We start from the raw sequence: 15628 nt of genomic DNA on the forward strand, positions 1-15628 counted from the left end.
CCTCCCCCTCGAGGGTGTACATGAGTCCACACGGGCAGGCTAGCGGCTCGAGGGAGCCCTGGTGTCTCCCGGGGTGTCGCCGGGCCGGGGAGGAAGCCCAGCGCCCCGGCGCCTACTCGCCTGGGATTCCCCCGCCCCCGGCCCCGCTCTCCTTGAGCTGTGTGTGATTTCACTCGCGTCCCTTCCGAGGAAGGGACTCGCGCAGGCTAGGGGCGGCCGCTCGCCCCAGGTCCCAGCTCGGCCCACCAGGAAGCCGCCAGCTGCTCCCTGCGCCGCTGCCCCAGCCGATTTGAATACCCCGGCGGGGCGGGCCGCGTTCCCCGAACTGGGTGCGCCCAGGGCGCCCTGGTGAGTGACCTCAGGGAAGGCAGTTGGGGCATTTCGGGCGCCTGAAAAGTTCGTGCTTCCGCGGGGGGTGGGGGCGGGCGGGCAAGGAAAGTGCTACTAATACACTTTGCAAAGCTCCAGAAACGCAGCCAGCAGCTACAGTCTGATTTTGTTTTTCTTGACCGATAACAGAAATGTGAGTAGCAGAGGCGGGGTGAGCGAAAGGGATCAGAGGATGGAACCGGCCAGAATCGTCCAAGACAATACTCATTATTCTGTAATCCCGTGCGTGTTCAAGACCGGGAACCAGCATCTGGGAAATAGGGAAGATGGGGGTGGGGAGAGGAGGTTTCCACATCCCTAAAGGAAATTCTCAGGCTCCCAGAGACGCCCAAGTTTTTTTTCTGCATGACAAGTAGAGACCAGCCCTCCGGGGGAGATCCCCGATCCAAGCGAGCAAGAGCGCGGCCGCGGTCTTCCCGCCCGGAGCGGCCGCGCGGGGGCCCGGCCCTGCCCTAGCGGTCGCCTCCCTGCCCCGTCGCCCCGCGAGCCGCTCAACCCACTCCGCTCGCCGGCTCCAGACTGGTTTTTCTGGTTCAGCCTCCCTCCCTGGGACGCGCTGGGGGATCCGATGACGTCGCTGGCTGAGTCTCTCCCTCTTCCTCCCTCCCTCTCTCCGCCTCTCCCCCCCGCCCGCTTTCGCCGCGCACTCCTCCTAGTAACTTCTGTTCGGGGAGGCGCTGCCAGGAATAACCCGGTGCGTCCACAGACCGGGAGGGGAGGCGGCCGCTGCGGCTCCCGCACGCAGACGGCTGCGGCCCGGGCCTCGCGGCTCCCTCCCGAGCCCGGTGGCCCCTGCCCCGGGCCCATCTCCGTACAGTGTCAGAAAAATAAATAAAAGGAAAGAGGAGCCTGGGCAGGCGGTCGGGATCGCTTCCCTCCCTCCGCACCCGCCCTCCCTCTGTCCTTAAGGAAATGCTACCAGACACCCCCCACCAGACACGCTCAGCCTTGGCGAGGAGCGGCCGCCGCGGCAGCGAGAACAAGGGCACCAGGGGGGTTTCCTCCCCCTTCTCCTCTCCCTCCTCTTCCTCCTCCTTCTCTCCGTCCTCCTCCTCCTCCTTCTTCTCAGCGGTGACTTTCCAGGTGAGCGGCCGCCGCTGCTGCTGCTGCGAGGATCCCCCTCGCCTGCTCGGGCTCGGGCCGCCGCGTCGCGCCCTCCACCCGCCCCTGTCACCCGGCGGCGGCCGGGAGCTGACAGCCGCCCGAGGGGCTAGCGGCCCGGGGGCGGGCGGCCGGCCGGAGGCGGGCTGGAGGTGAGGGGGTGGAGAGGAGGCGAGCGGGGCGCCGCCGAGCGCTGTCTCTGCCCGCCCGAGGAGGGTCTCCGCAGAAACATCTCCGGTGACTGTGGCACAAGTCTTGGCCAAGTTGTGTCTTGGACGTTGAGGTTCCCGGGAGCCCGGAGCAACTTGGAGGGTCTCCTGGCTCCTTAACCATATTCCTACACGTCTCGACTTTTGGGGGTGCTGGGTGCAGCCTCGGGGTGCGTGGAGGGCGGACCGACCGTTCGGGCGAGCAGAGCGGCGGGAATCTAGGTCCCTCGGCTCGGTAAGTGGCCTCGGCGCGGTGTTTTTTTCCTGCCTTCTTTAGCATTGGGAGCTTGTTTCACTTTACACCGTAATCGCCTCCGCCGGACCCCTCTGGCCCCTCCCGGCGCGCGCCCCCGGCTCGGGACCGGCGTCCGGAGGGTGAGGGTCGGAGGGGGCGGGGATGGGGGAGACCTCGGGAGGGGGGGTCCGGCGCGTTGGGAAATGCGGGGAATACCCTGGCCGAGGATCTATGCAGATGAGGGGAGGCTGCTTTGCGTAATGTCCTGGGGGGAGGGGGCGGCGCGGGAGCGCTGGAAGCAGGAATGTGCCTGGTTACTAATGAGGGACGTGCACCGGCGCGCACCGCCGGGCCACCGCTGCGGCTGCCGCGGCCGCCGGCCGCCCGTCGTCAGGTAACGGGGGAGGGGGCCGCGCGGCGCGGGCCGGGGCCGGGGGCGGGCCGCGCGAGGGCCGGGCCGCCGGCCTGCGGCCGAGCGAGCGCAGCGGAGGAGCCGGCTGTTGTTGGCATTTCGGCGACTCCTTTCTCCTCCCCAGCGGGGAAGGAAGGAAGGAGAGAAGGAAGGAAGCGAGGAAGGAGGGGACTGTCTCGATGGAAGGTTCAGGCGGAGGCGCCCTCGGCTTGCGGGTGCACCGACCGCAGAGTGGCTCCCGGCGCGGCGGGCTGGCCGGGGGCGCGCGAAGACCGGTGGGGGCGTCTTGCATGCGTGTTCGTCTGTGCGTCTGCCGGGGGACCGGGAAAGGGACATGTGTGTTTGGGCTGTGCACTGTGGGGAGCTGGGTCTGCGCCTTTATGTCTGTTCCCTGAAGTGGGTGGAACGTTGGCCCGTTCCGGGAATGTTCCATGACGTGGTGCAGCCACAGGAAGGGGGTTAACGAGGGGCTCTCTGCCGCGGCGGCTCTGCCGGCTGCTATCAAAGCAGACGTGCGGCCGCTCCTCCTCCTCTCTCACCTCCCTTCACCCCTCCCCCCGCCTTTCCTTTCTGTGCGTCTGGTTCTGGTAGGGGCGAGACAGGAAAACACTGCTGGGGGTGGGGGTGGGGGGCGGCGGCGGGCGGGGGGGGGTGATGTGTGTGTGTGTGTATGTGTGTGTGTGTGTGGTGTCTGTCGTATTTGGTGGGGGAGACTCCAGATCTGCTCTGCCACCCCAGCTGTTATCACAGATCCGTGCGCTTTATACGCATGTGCCTCCCGCGTCCTGTCCGTCTTACATAACACATCCAGTGCAGCAGAGGACACGAGAAAATGCGACCCCAGCCCTCCCAGCCGAAATCGGGCGAAGGGGTAGAAGGTCAGGAAGTGTCCCTTGGTGTTGTCCTTCAGGGACGTGGCTCCGGTGGGGGGAAAGGAGAGGGGGAGGAGGGTTTTCAAGTGGCTCCTCTCTGACTTGAAAGCATCTAAGTAGAAAGGACTGCAGGAACTAGTCCTCTCTAATGGGAAAGCTTTTACATGCCACGCCAAGGAAGAGTGGGTACTTTAACCGCAGGAGTGCAGAGAAGAGAGAGGGTCCTTAATAGAGACACTCGCAGGAAATGGGCAGTCATACGTGCGGGGTAGGGGGCAGTAGGGATGGCTTCGAGGGGACCGCAGGACTCCCTTGATAGTAGATCGGTTTCACTGGAGGGTTTAGGACACCTGTAATGGTTGAGAATTCGCACAGGAAGCAGAGTGTGCAACTGACATTGCAAAAGCCCTATTCTCTGCACAGTTACTTGGGCCTAAAATGAACATAAAAAGGCTTGTTTCCGGTACTTTCATTATAATGGAAAATTTGAACTGATTTTCCTCCTTCCTTTTTTTGCCGTGTTAAAAATAATTCAGTTGACTTCCAAATTGTTATTGGTACTCTTCCCCCACCCCCAAAGGCTAGACCTGGGTAAGACAGGAGAGAACTGTGTTTTTCTAGCATACCCAGAGCCCTGGTCAAGGGCTATTGATTTTTCTCTTCAGTACAGTTGTTTCTTCTGTAGTGCATAATCAAGCCCAGAAATTACTTGAAATATTAATAAGATCCATTTTAATTAAGTTTGCTATGATCTGTCCTCCTAGAAAAAAAGTTTAACTTTATTAGAAACGTTTTCTCTAGTGATACAGTAATGTTTGGTGCTGTTTGTCTTTGAGGAAATCAAGTTATTTAAAATATTTGCACATATGTGTTATATGTACTTAAATATATATTACATATATCGTATATATAGCACATATGTGTTAGAATTTGCGAATGTCTTGTGCTTTTTCTCCATATAACAGTGCCAAAGCAAAAATTTACCCAAGAAGATTGTATAATAAATAGACTGGTTTTGATTTTTAGGATATAGGCCAAATAATTTATCAAGACAGAAATGCCCTCCACTTGAGTAGAAAGGATATCATTTTCATTATTCAGACAAAATTCCTGTGGAACACTAAGAAGTCATGGTACCAGATGAAAACTGTGCATTTTTATTTTGAGGTGAAAGGGATTTACCTGTATCTCCTTAATGACAGTGTGCTTCAAGTGTCATAATCCCTTTTGACCACTAGGTTTGAAATGCAGTATATTTCTTAAATATAGGAAAATGTTGTATTACAGTGGTGAAACTGTTAGAAAATTGTCTGAGTTTCGTGCTATGAACATCGGTCAGGTATAAAACAAAATATGCTTGTTGGCACCTATATTTCTGTGATGGTGATTGTATTTTATGTAGTTGACTTTATTAGAGACTGCTTTTATTTATATAAGGGCATTTATGATTAAACCAATGTGAAATTAATTGGGGTGCAATTTGGGGCATGATAATATATTAATGATGCTACAAATTAAGATGTAACTGATTTTCAACTGGTTAGATCCTTGTAGCAGTCTTTGGAAAGATACCATTAGAGTAGATAAAACGTGTTTATATGTCTCTTAAACATGGAACATAAAAGTGAATTTACTGTGTATATTATCATGTAATGAGATCATGTTATTTGACTACATTGAAAGATTAGCCAGCAAAATCTTTTGATTGATCAGGCTCCTTTTACGAGAGATGTGTTGATAGATGTTCTTGTTACTATGAAAACAAAACAGAAGCAACACGTTTGCAGGTGCTCCTTGTGGAATAATGGTACATGTGTCTGCTTGAGGTTTTGGCACTTTGTCACTATTCAGAAAATCAGGCTGAATCTTTTATGCTGATTCAATCAAAATGAAGAATCTTTAAGAATTTGCCAATTTTTTTTTTTTTAAGCAGGGTTTATTTCAGCAGTAGCAGCTACAAATAACATGTACTCTTTCTGTGTTGGTTTTAGATTTTTGAGTTATTAGTACTTAGCTGAAATGAATCAGAAAGCTTCAACATAGGAAAAGTAGTTGTAAAGACCTATAGAAAATGTTATTTAGCGAGGAAAGTGTAATCCATTAAGATGGGAAATATTGATAACCTGATGTGGTAAATATTATAATAAGGGGAAAGTGGCTAAGATCAACTGGATGGATGGTTGTGCATCAAACTAATCACCTATGTTTGTTAAACATCATTTTCACATTTTGGTTCATAGCCAGCCTCAGCAGTACTCTCTGTAGGTCTATGCACTGGTCCTGTAGGTGGAGAAATGGTTCACAATTTAAATTTCCACCTGAAGCTTCCAGTGATATGCTTCTGGTTAATGTATTTATATATTAATTCATTGTGAATCCATAGTTTGGCTAAAACTTGGTATGTAAGTATTGTGCCTTTTCAACTGATATTAGAAAAAGGAGCAGAGGTAGTTTGCTAAGTCAACTCAGCGGATTTCAGATTTCATAAGGAACAGACCATGTGTATGGCTTTGCTGTAACCTCAGAGGCAGAGTCTTCATTAATCTTGAGTAAAACTGCAGTGAATCTTCTTAAGTCAGTGAGTCAGTCTTCGTAATGTTCGAAGCTGTGGATGAACACAGAGGATGGAGGGAAAATGGGAAACTTTATGGAAATAATATTGTGCTTATTTGAAGGAAATTGTGTAAGTCATGTAATTTTCTGCTTGTTCCTGGTATTTGATCACAATCAAAAGCATTGCTTTCTATATGCTGTTTATGACAAAGTTAATAAAAAGGGAGGTTATAGATCAGTATTTGTAGCTATGAGATGGCTCTAAGTAATTTGGAAAAATATTTCAGCATTTCATCTATCGCTGTGGAGCAACACCAGGTCTTTGTGTACAAGGGGAGGACACAGCTTACTTGATCTGTGAAATCTTTGGTTTCTGAGGTAGATCATGGCTACTAGCATTAATATAGACCTAGGACTATACTGTTTTAACCACTACATTTAGAATAAAATCAGAACTGCTTGATAATTTGTGTCATTTATTGTTCTGGGTCAAATAATGAGCCACTAATCTTAACATATACTTTCATTGCCCATCACTTGACATGTGACATGTATTAACTGCCATGTGATCTTACAAGTGTCCATAACTTTAGATTTCCTAACAGCTACAAATTTGGAATCTAACCATTTGATGTATTTGAGGAAACTGCTTGCTTTGGAGAGAAGCAATGAATGAAGAATTAGGTTCCAAATTTGTAGCTTTGGAAAGAAGCAATGAAAGTGATGTTTGTGTGCCTGAAGACAGTTCTGGGCAGAAAGCAGATGGGGTTTGACCTGCTCCTTTGGTCACAAGACGGTTGGATGTAAAGTCAGGAAGTATTCAGGGCCCTCCAGTGTTTTGCCTTGTCATTCACTTAAAATCCTAGCCCTTTCTTTAGAGTATTATGACAGTGTTATGACAGGTGCCCTGGTTGTCTTGATCAGTTGCAACTTATTCATCCATTCATTCAACAAGTATATACTAGGTGTCAGACCTTGTGCTAGATACCAAAGGTATAATGATGAACCAGATCACAAAAGGAGCTTGATCTGTTGGGGCTGACCAGTCCTAATCATTAGGTCTGTTATAAGTGCTATGGAAGAAACATAAAGGAATGTGTAACAAGAGGTCTGTCATCCCTGTCTGGGAGTGAGGAGGCGATCTCTCTGAGGAGGTGATATTTGAGCTGAGACTGCAGAACAAATAAGAGGAGAAGAAGATAGATGGGGAGAGGGAAATATCCTTCAATGAAGGAACAATGCAAATGAACCGAGGTTGGGGCATGGACAGTGTTTTGAAGAGTTAGAAGCAGGCCAGTGGGGCTGGAGGGCGGGTAACAGGAGAGGTAATGCAAGATGAGTTCAGAATATGTGGGCAGGTTGACTACATGAATGATTGTCCTTCTTGGCATAAATAGAGACTGTCCTTGACAAATCCAGGCATATGATGACCCTACCATTGGCCATGTTAGAGACATTCATTGGAGAGGGAATTTGGGAGGCAGGGCCTAGAACCTGGAGAAGACTTGTGTATAACCTGTGTCTTTTCATAGTACCTCCATATAAATGACTCTCCTGGAAATTTGTTATAATTTTATATGCTGACTTCAGTTTGAGGGGGTTAGTTGTATGAAAACTAACAGGTTTTTTTTTTTTTTTTTTTTTTTTTTTTAGGAATAAGTAGTTTGTTTTAAAATATACTTGTTTGGGGCTCTAGTTAACTAATTGGCTGGCATCATTGATTCAGTTAATGAATAACTGCAAATTCAAAAGTCTTTACAAGGTCACTGTGTGAAGTAACCGATTAATCTTTAGAGCTCTGCATGAGCTGGATCTATATGATTCTAAATAGCTACTAAAACATTCATTTTCCCAGATAATTTGTCTACATGTTTGCAAACTTCAGAAATTTTGGAGAAATTTGGATCCGATTTTTTTTTTTTTTTTTTGCTTTCTGTGTGATGAGTGGTCAGTGTAATACTTACAAGAGAATATGAAGGCAAAGAGGTTCTTAAAATACAACATTCTTTTATGTAGTCTTGGACTCACGTTCCCTTTTGTCAGCTGTATCATTTGATTATTTGCTTCCTGTTTTAAAATGTATATAATGTAAAAAATTTTATTTAGGTGGTAGAAAGAGTCAGTATTTGTAGGTAGTCCAAGCTTGGTCTATGGAGTCATACTGGAGATCAGAATGAATAACTGAGAAATAGAAAGACAAAGATCCCTGACTGCAAGAATTGTACAGTCTAGAGAAGACAGATGGTTTCTAAGTAAACTTATTAAGCTTACAAGTGAAAGCAATGTATGAATGGAGGCACTTTTTTTATTTTCCCCCAGCAGGAAAGATTAGAAAATATTTTTGGGAGGATGTGATTTTTAATTGGGGCCTTGGAAAATTGGGTAGGATTTCAGTAAACAAAAGGGGAAGGGAAAGGCCCAGCATAATTTGATCTGGAGTTCTGGGGCAGAGTTAAAGTAATGGGAGAAAAAGAATAAGGTGAGCCTGGAAAGATACATTGTTTCCAGATCTGTGGGGCTCTACAGCCCTTCTGAGCTGGATTTCACTTAGGTTTTTGAGCAGAGGAGTGATACTATGATGTATATGTTTTAGAAAGATGATAAGGGTATATGGGATGGATATCTTGGTAGCTGAGAAGCAGTAAAACTGTTGTAATGCTCCAAAGAGAAGTAACAAAGATCGACACTACTGCCTAACAATATGATTCTGTCATCTTGTTAATGGACATCTTAAAAGCACCTTGTAAAATAGTAACAAGAGTGATTAAAATATTTTGATAAAAATGGCCCAATAGGTATGACAGATTGTCAGTTTGAACTACATTTTAAATACAGCACTGCATTATTATTTTAACCTCTGTAGAACTTTTTGCTCCAGAAAATACTCATAAATACTAATAGTTAAAGTTGACCAACTTATGAAAATGGTTATACTGAGAATTACAAGGTATTTATGTTTTTAGGTATAAGTATTTAAGAAATGAATAGATGATTCATTTCATGGTTCGTTAGAATACTGCTTTTAAATTTTATTTATTTATTTTTTGGCTGTACTGGGTCTTCTTTGCTGCATAGATCTTTCACTAGTTGTGAGTAGGGGCTACTTTCTAGTTATGGTGTGTGGGTTTCTCATTGAGATGGCTTCTCTTGTTGCTCTTGGGTGCGAGGGCTCAGTAGTTGCGGCTCCTGGGCTCTAGAACATAAGCTCAGTAATTGTAGCACATGGCACATGGGCTTAGGTGCTCTGCAGCATGTGGGATCTTCCTGGACCAGGGATCAAACCCGTGTCTCCTGCATTGGCAGGAAGACTCCTTGCCACTGAGTCACCAGGGAAACCCTAAAATACTGCTTTTTCATTGATAACTTTTATACCTAATTCACAGCAATACTGGACAGGTAGCCTAGTGCAGTGTGCTTGAAAAGCAGTGGTTTTTTTTTTTTTTCTTCCCTTTGACAGATTTATTTGGTGGTTTTATTTTCTCTGATAAAGAAAGCAGGAGGTCTCTGAAACTTATTATTTGCACTATGGCAGATTCACTACATTTCAGAAGCTCAACAGAAAGATGGGACTTTTGAAACTAGGCAATAAGTAAATGTAGACACACCCTCATTTGTATTTGCTTGGGGATCTGTAGGCATGCATATGTGTATGGACATGCAAGTGCACAAACACACTAATCTTAGAAAATCATATGTGTACAGTGAGAAGGAAAATTTGATACTTAGAATGCAGTGTAGTAATTCTCATCCTGATAGTTGCAGAGAGTATTTCTTTTAAAATGGAGATTAGGTCTAATTCCATATAAAGAAGATTATAGGAAAGGTAATTTAAATTGTAAGTAGCTTTGTTCACTAAAATGCTAGATTCATTTGAAACAGTGTTTCATTTCTTTTGGAAGCCAGACAACTAGTTTAATAGTGTACATATGAAACACTAATTTGGTTTGTTAATTGGATGCAATTAAACTGAGGTTATTTTATACTGCTTAATTGTCTGAAAATTGCATGCATTGCCATGCCTGTGTAATGTGAGGCAAAAACTGGGGGGTTAGTGGGAGCTGGGGCAGAGGACTTAAAGTCTAGTTGTGTCTTTGCAATTAACTTTCTGTAAAAACTTGGAAATGGGTCATTTTAAACTCTGGACTTGATTTGGAAATGGAAAAGATGGGAACAGATGGCTTCTAAAGGCTCTTCCAACTCATATTTTATCAGTTTATAAATTCTTTGTAGTTATAGAGAATGCAGTGTCATTATATTCTGTAATTATGGTATTACAAGGATGAACCAAACACTTAAAAAAATCAGCCCGGTGCCAATTTAGCAAATCCGTTAGAAGGAAGGGAATTTAGGTTTTTAAGAACACTTACTCTGTGCAGGCTTCAGTGTAGGCACACTCCTCATGGTTACACTTAACGAAACCGAGACTCAGAAAGGGTAAGTGGTTTTGCAAGGATGCTCTGATAGTTGGTGAAGCTGGATCTGAACTCAGGGCCGTTTGGCTCCAGCAACCTGTGGTCTTTTCACCATTCCACACCACATAAGGTAGTGTTTGCACATCAAAATTATTTCAAAAATTTAAAGAAATCATCAACCATTTTGTCTCTTTATTGCATTGTTCTCCCCAGTAGTTTATGCACATCTGCCAGTGGGATACCCAGGTAGCCTAGGGGTTAAGAACTGGTTTGAGGGCAGCTATCCTTGTGGCTCAGCCGGTAAAGAATCCACTTGCAATGTGGGAGACCTGAGTTCAATCCCTGGGCTGGGACCATCCCCTGGAGAAGGGAAAAGCTCCGCTCTACAGTGTTCTGGAGAATTCCATGGACTTTATAGTCCATGGGGTCTCAAAGAGTCGGACACGATCGAGCGACTTTCACTTCACTTCACTTCAGACCTGGGTGAATTCCAGTTCCACGACCAGCTCGGGGAATTTAGGAAGGCCAGCTAATCTCTTTGCAATTACAAAATGAGAATGGTAATCTCTGTTTAAGGGTCATTGTGAAATTTTTATGAGAATGTGGACACTGGTATCAATGAAAGTGAAAGTGTTAGTCGCTCAGTTGTGTCCAACTCTTTGTGACCCCATGGACTATAGCCCACCAGGCTCCTCTGTCTATGGAATTCCCCAGGCAAGAATATTGGAGCCGATTGCCATCCCCTTCTCCACAATACACAGTAAACACTTGATACCTCGTAGCTATGATTGGGGCTTTCCAGGTGGCTCAGTGGTAAAGAATCCTCCTGCTAATGCAGGAGACACAGGTTTGATCCCTGGTTTGGGAAGATTCCCTAGAGGGGGAAATGGCAACCCATTCCAGTATTCTTACCTGAATAATCCCATGAACAGAGGAAACCTATGGGGGCTACAGTCCACGGGGTCTCAAAGAGTCAGACACAAATTAGTGACTGAGCATGCACACACGCAGGCAAGATTATTGTTAAGAAGGGGTTATGTGTTAGTTGCTCATCTGACTCTGCGACCCCATGAACTGTAGCCTCCCGGACTCCTCCATCCATGGGATTTTGCAGGCAAGAATACTGGAGTGGGTTGCCATTTCCTTCTCCAAAGAAGGGGTTAGATCAAAAGAAAAGACAATAAAATTCTTAGACTTTGATTGAAATGGTTTAAGAAGTGATGTCAGAAGACACTTGTTTCTTCATAATTAGCAAATGGAAATAGCAATTAAAATTTGGGATATTTCTCCTTTAACTCAGCCAGTGCTACACTAGTGAAGTGGAGTAAATTATGTGGTTCTCTGTGTATCATCCTTCTTGAGTTTTTGATCTAAAAATAGCCTTTGGGGCCAGAATTACCCAACTTGAACTTCTCCGTAAATTGCAAGAGCCAGAGAACCAGTGTTTACTCCTGGGGCCTTGGGCTTTCTTAGGAGACCAGCTAAAGTGTTTATGAGACTGCTGACTTTTAAACAAACACTTATTAATTCAACAAAAATTTATTAGGCACCTACTCTGGAAAAAGTGCTGTACTATACACTGGGGATTCATCAGTGAACAAAATAGTAAAAAGAAAAAAAAAAATTCCTGTCCTCATGGTGTTTATATTCTAGTGGACTAATTTAGAAACTTTTTATGGTGTATTCAGCCATTGTACTACTTTCTAGTGTTTTTAGGAATCTCTGCTTTTATATTGAGTCACTCCACCCAAATAACAGTTAAAGAAACATTGTAAAATCTTACTAAATCAGTAACGAAAACATCCCATTATATATATATATATATATATATATATATGGCTCAGTTGGTAAAGAATCTGCCTGCAATGCAGGAGACCCTGGTTCAGTTCCTGGGTCGGGAAGATCCGCTGGAGAAGGGGTAGACTACCCACTCCGATATTCTTGGGCTTTCTTTGTGGGTTCAGCTGGTAAAGAATCCACCTGCAAGGTGGGAGACCTGGGTTCAATCCCTGGGTTGGGATGATCCCCCAGAGAAGGGAAAGGCTACCCAGTCCAGTATTCTGGCCTGGAGAATTCCATGGACTATATATAGTCCATGGGGTCACAAAGATTCGGACACGACTGAGGGACTTTCACTTTCACTTTTCACACACACACACATACATATGTATTTGTATTTCTGGTAATACAAATACCTAGTAAGGTAGCTGCTTGAAATATTTTTCGCAGTAAGGTAGTTTTTAAAGAAGTACTGTTTGTATATAACTAAAGATTTTAACACTAGCTTTTTAAAAAATTCCTCTTTAGCATTACAACCCTTCATACTTATAGAATCATGTCCTGGCTATTTTTTTTTTTTTTAAATGGGACGGAGGAAAAAATGGTTTACAAGTGACACATAACTATTGTAAAACACATTGATCAGTTTGTTAAAGTGATTACCACAAATAATATTTGGATTTTTAATTTTGTTTTTATTTTGTTTAAATTAATTTTTAAAATGTATTTTAAATCTTGTTTAAATGAATTTTTCATTTTTAACGTGATTTTTCTTATAAAATTTCTAATGGGTGAGGATGGTTTCCGCTTTCACAAAAGTGTGGTAGACACAAGGCGTGGTGTGCAGTAGGTGCACAGTAGAGATCTGGTAAATGCTTTTGAAGTCCTAATTCTCAAGACGCTTACTGTTTACCTGGTGAGAACAGACCTTTGACCCACTGTAAGCAAAGGCGTCATCAGAACCACATGAGGGATGAAATCTTGCTCCCACAGGCACATCAATCTGCTCACCCTTAACTGTTTCTTCAGTTTTTTTTTTTTTAAGTCCTCCAGGAAACAGCTCCCTCACTTCTCCATGCAGCAGTCACGGACACTTCTTGCAGCCATAGTCAGCCTCTCCTCGGGTTCTGCACTTCCCGCTTATTTTTATAGCAAGGGAACAGATGGAGTCATCTTGAGGAAGTTTTTTTCCTGCGGTTGGATAGAGAAGTTTAGTGTCGAACCCGGATTCCTCTCTGCAGAACAGTTTTCTTCGGCCATATTTTGTTAGGGTGCTCTTAGGAGGAAAGTTGTATGGGGGTGGTCATGGCTCAGGGTGGTGGGGCTTGAGAAAGACTTGTTTCTTGGTGGGCCTGCTTGGATGAATTAGGCAGAAAAGAGGGAGGATGCGCCTTTTCTCCACTGAAGACCCTTGCCCTATGCAGGCAGAGAAAAATGAAGAAGCTGGGGGTGAGTCTTTTCTTTTCACTTGAAGCGAGTGAGGAAATCTGTCTTTGCAACTCAGGGGCGCCCCATGGGACAGTCCTAATGGCTGGCCCCAGCACTTGATGGACAGGTCATGGGAAGTTCAGCTTCTTTTTTATCCATGGAACAGTTATCAGGCTTTATTATTATTATTTTTTCTCCTGATGCTTCCATTTCGAACAATCCCCATTTCTCTAAGCGAGGGAAAAAAGAATCCAGGGTTGGAAACATTCAATTAATTTTCTTGTCATTCAATGTATTTGCCATATGTCAAGGTTGTGTTGGGAGAGATAGAGATCTGGGGGGTAAAAATGAGGATTTCACATTTCTTTTGTGCCCATTTTGTGAGGATGTGCTCATTAGAGCTCACACCAGGGTTGCAGAGGACACCAGGAGGGCTGACGGTAAATCCTGAGCCCACTAGTTCATTGCTTGCCTCATTATTGATTTTCAAAATGATTCAGGCCAAGTGGCTGTACCTCCGTTACATTTCATTGTTTCTTCATCTGTAAAAAATGAAGCATTGTTTATAGCACTGCCCTACCTCCTGGGAACAGAGCAGGGTAACACAAGAGAACTGGAGTGGCTATTTTTAGGATGTGAAGCAATACTAAGTTTCGAGAATAATTCAATTGTTGGGGGAAAAAAATCTGATGCACAGCAATACATTTGTGACAAGGGTTAGTAGAGTGTTCTTGAGATAATTGACTGCTATTGATGCAATTTATTACAGGCATATGTAATTGTTTTCAGAAAGATAATGGTCAGCAGCTCCACAGCTTAGCGTCATATCCCTAATGCATCTAAATTTTGGACGGGTCACAGATGAACATGTGTACCAAAATTTCGAGATAGTTATACCCATGTCAAGCAAAAGAAAAAGGAATCCAAATTCATTTGTTTTTGAATTTATAGTCTGTTTACTTCTTCAGATGACCTCAGTGATATTGCGATGAACTTGTTGCCCAAATTTAATCAAGTGTAGCTTTTAAAATGGGCCAAGTGGCTGAGAGTACTCAAAATGACCTTTAAAAATAAATCACCCGGCAGTATAGAATGTAGCAAAAAACTGGATACTATGTGGAGGTTAGATTTTTAATGGATAAACTCAAATTCGTTCAGTCATCAGTTGATTTTTGTCCATGTTTGGTGAGAATTTACTAATGTCAAACCTAATGTCGTCTGAGAATAGTTATGCTAATGATTTTTGTCCATGTTTGGTGAGAATTTACTAATGTCAAACCTAATGTCGTCTGAGAATAGTTATCCTAAATATTAGTAACAGATTTGGAAGAATTGTACATTCTAGCTAGTAATCCCAGGAGCTTAGATTGTGAGGACATTATCCTGATAATTTGTCTTTCTTTTCCTATATTCTTCCTTTTCCTTATGTAGAATGGGAGCAATGAGAAGCAAAGAGAAGACATTTTGAAATTAATAACAAGTTTTCCTGGCTTTGAAGCTTGCTGTGATTATTTTAACCCTTCTTACAAAAGCAAACAGTGTCTAACAATATATTTAATGGTTGACATCTCCTTTAAGCCAACTGGTTTTGGTTTATGTTTCATAAAAGATTTTTACAATATGCCACACTGTTGTGTAAATCAAACTACTGTTCTTATGTCTGGCATGTAAGTGTTTCTGAAAAGTGAGGCAGTGAGAGGGTTAGGCGTGGGGAAATGGATTTCTGAGACTCTTTTGGAATTTGCAGATGGCCTGCTTCCTTGTTCAAAGGAACCTCTCCTAGTGCTAGTTTCCAGACAGGTCAGATCTTGGGTGTGAACAAGCTGCGCCTCCAGTACTAGTTTAGCATTTTGTGGGTAATTTTGCCTCTTCCTGTCACTCTGATACAATGTGGAACACTGCAGTGATGACTTTTTTAGGGCATCCTTTAAAGTGTCTTAATTTGAATTATGCTGATTATCCTTAAGGGTAGGGTCTGATGTATTGATTTGTCCAGGGATGACAGAACACTTTGCAGTGTGAAGTTTTTCGCTGAATTTCAGGCTTAGAGAAAACCACTGGAGGCGTCATTTAATCCCCAACTGAGTGAGGAGCAATCACTCAGGACAAATCACCAAGGACTGCCTGCATTCACTTTACACACACAACTCTTCCTTTCTCAGGGAGGCCTGTCCACTCTTGGACACTTCAGTTCATCAATTGAGCCTTCTGCCGCTGTCCAGAGCAAGTTTGCTCAT

At 44.5% G+C, this 15628-nt stretch overlaps 1 protein-coding gene across 13 annotated transcripts in view; it reads left to right on the forward strand.

Annotated features, from left to right (window-relative positions):
- The first annotated feature begins 1339 nt into the window (after positions 1 to 1339).
- Positions 1340 to 15628, forward strand: part of HIVEP2 (HIVEP zinc finger 2) — a 218869-nt gene continuing 204580 nt past the window's right edge. For 6 of the 13 annotated variants that reach the window (XM_025294460.3, XM_025294465.3, XM_006050971.4 and 3 more), the window contains exon 1: positions 1837 to 1935. The gene's annotated coding sequence lies outside the window, so the exon portion shown is untranslated. Of the gene's footprint in view, positions 1474 to 1805; positions 1936 to 2181; positions 2330 to 15628 lie in introns of those variants that run through there. The other 7 variants (XM_044924166.2, XM_025294459.3, XM_025294468.3 and 4 more) reach the window with 4 other exon arrangements.

Source organism: Bubalus bubalis, chromosome 10 (genome assembly GCF_019923935.1).
Source record: "Bubalus bubalis isolate 160015118507 breed Murrah chromosome 10, NDDB_SH_1, whole genome shotgun sequence".
NCBI classification, from domain to species: Eukaryota; Metazoa; Chordata; class Mammalia; order Artiodactyla; family Bovidae; genus Bubalus; species Bubalus bubalis.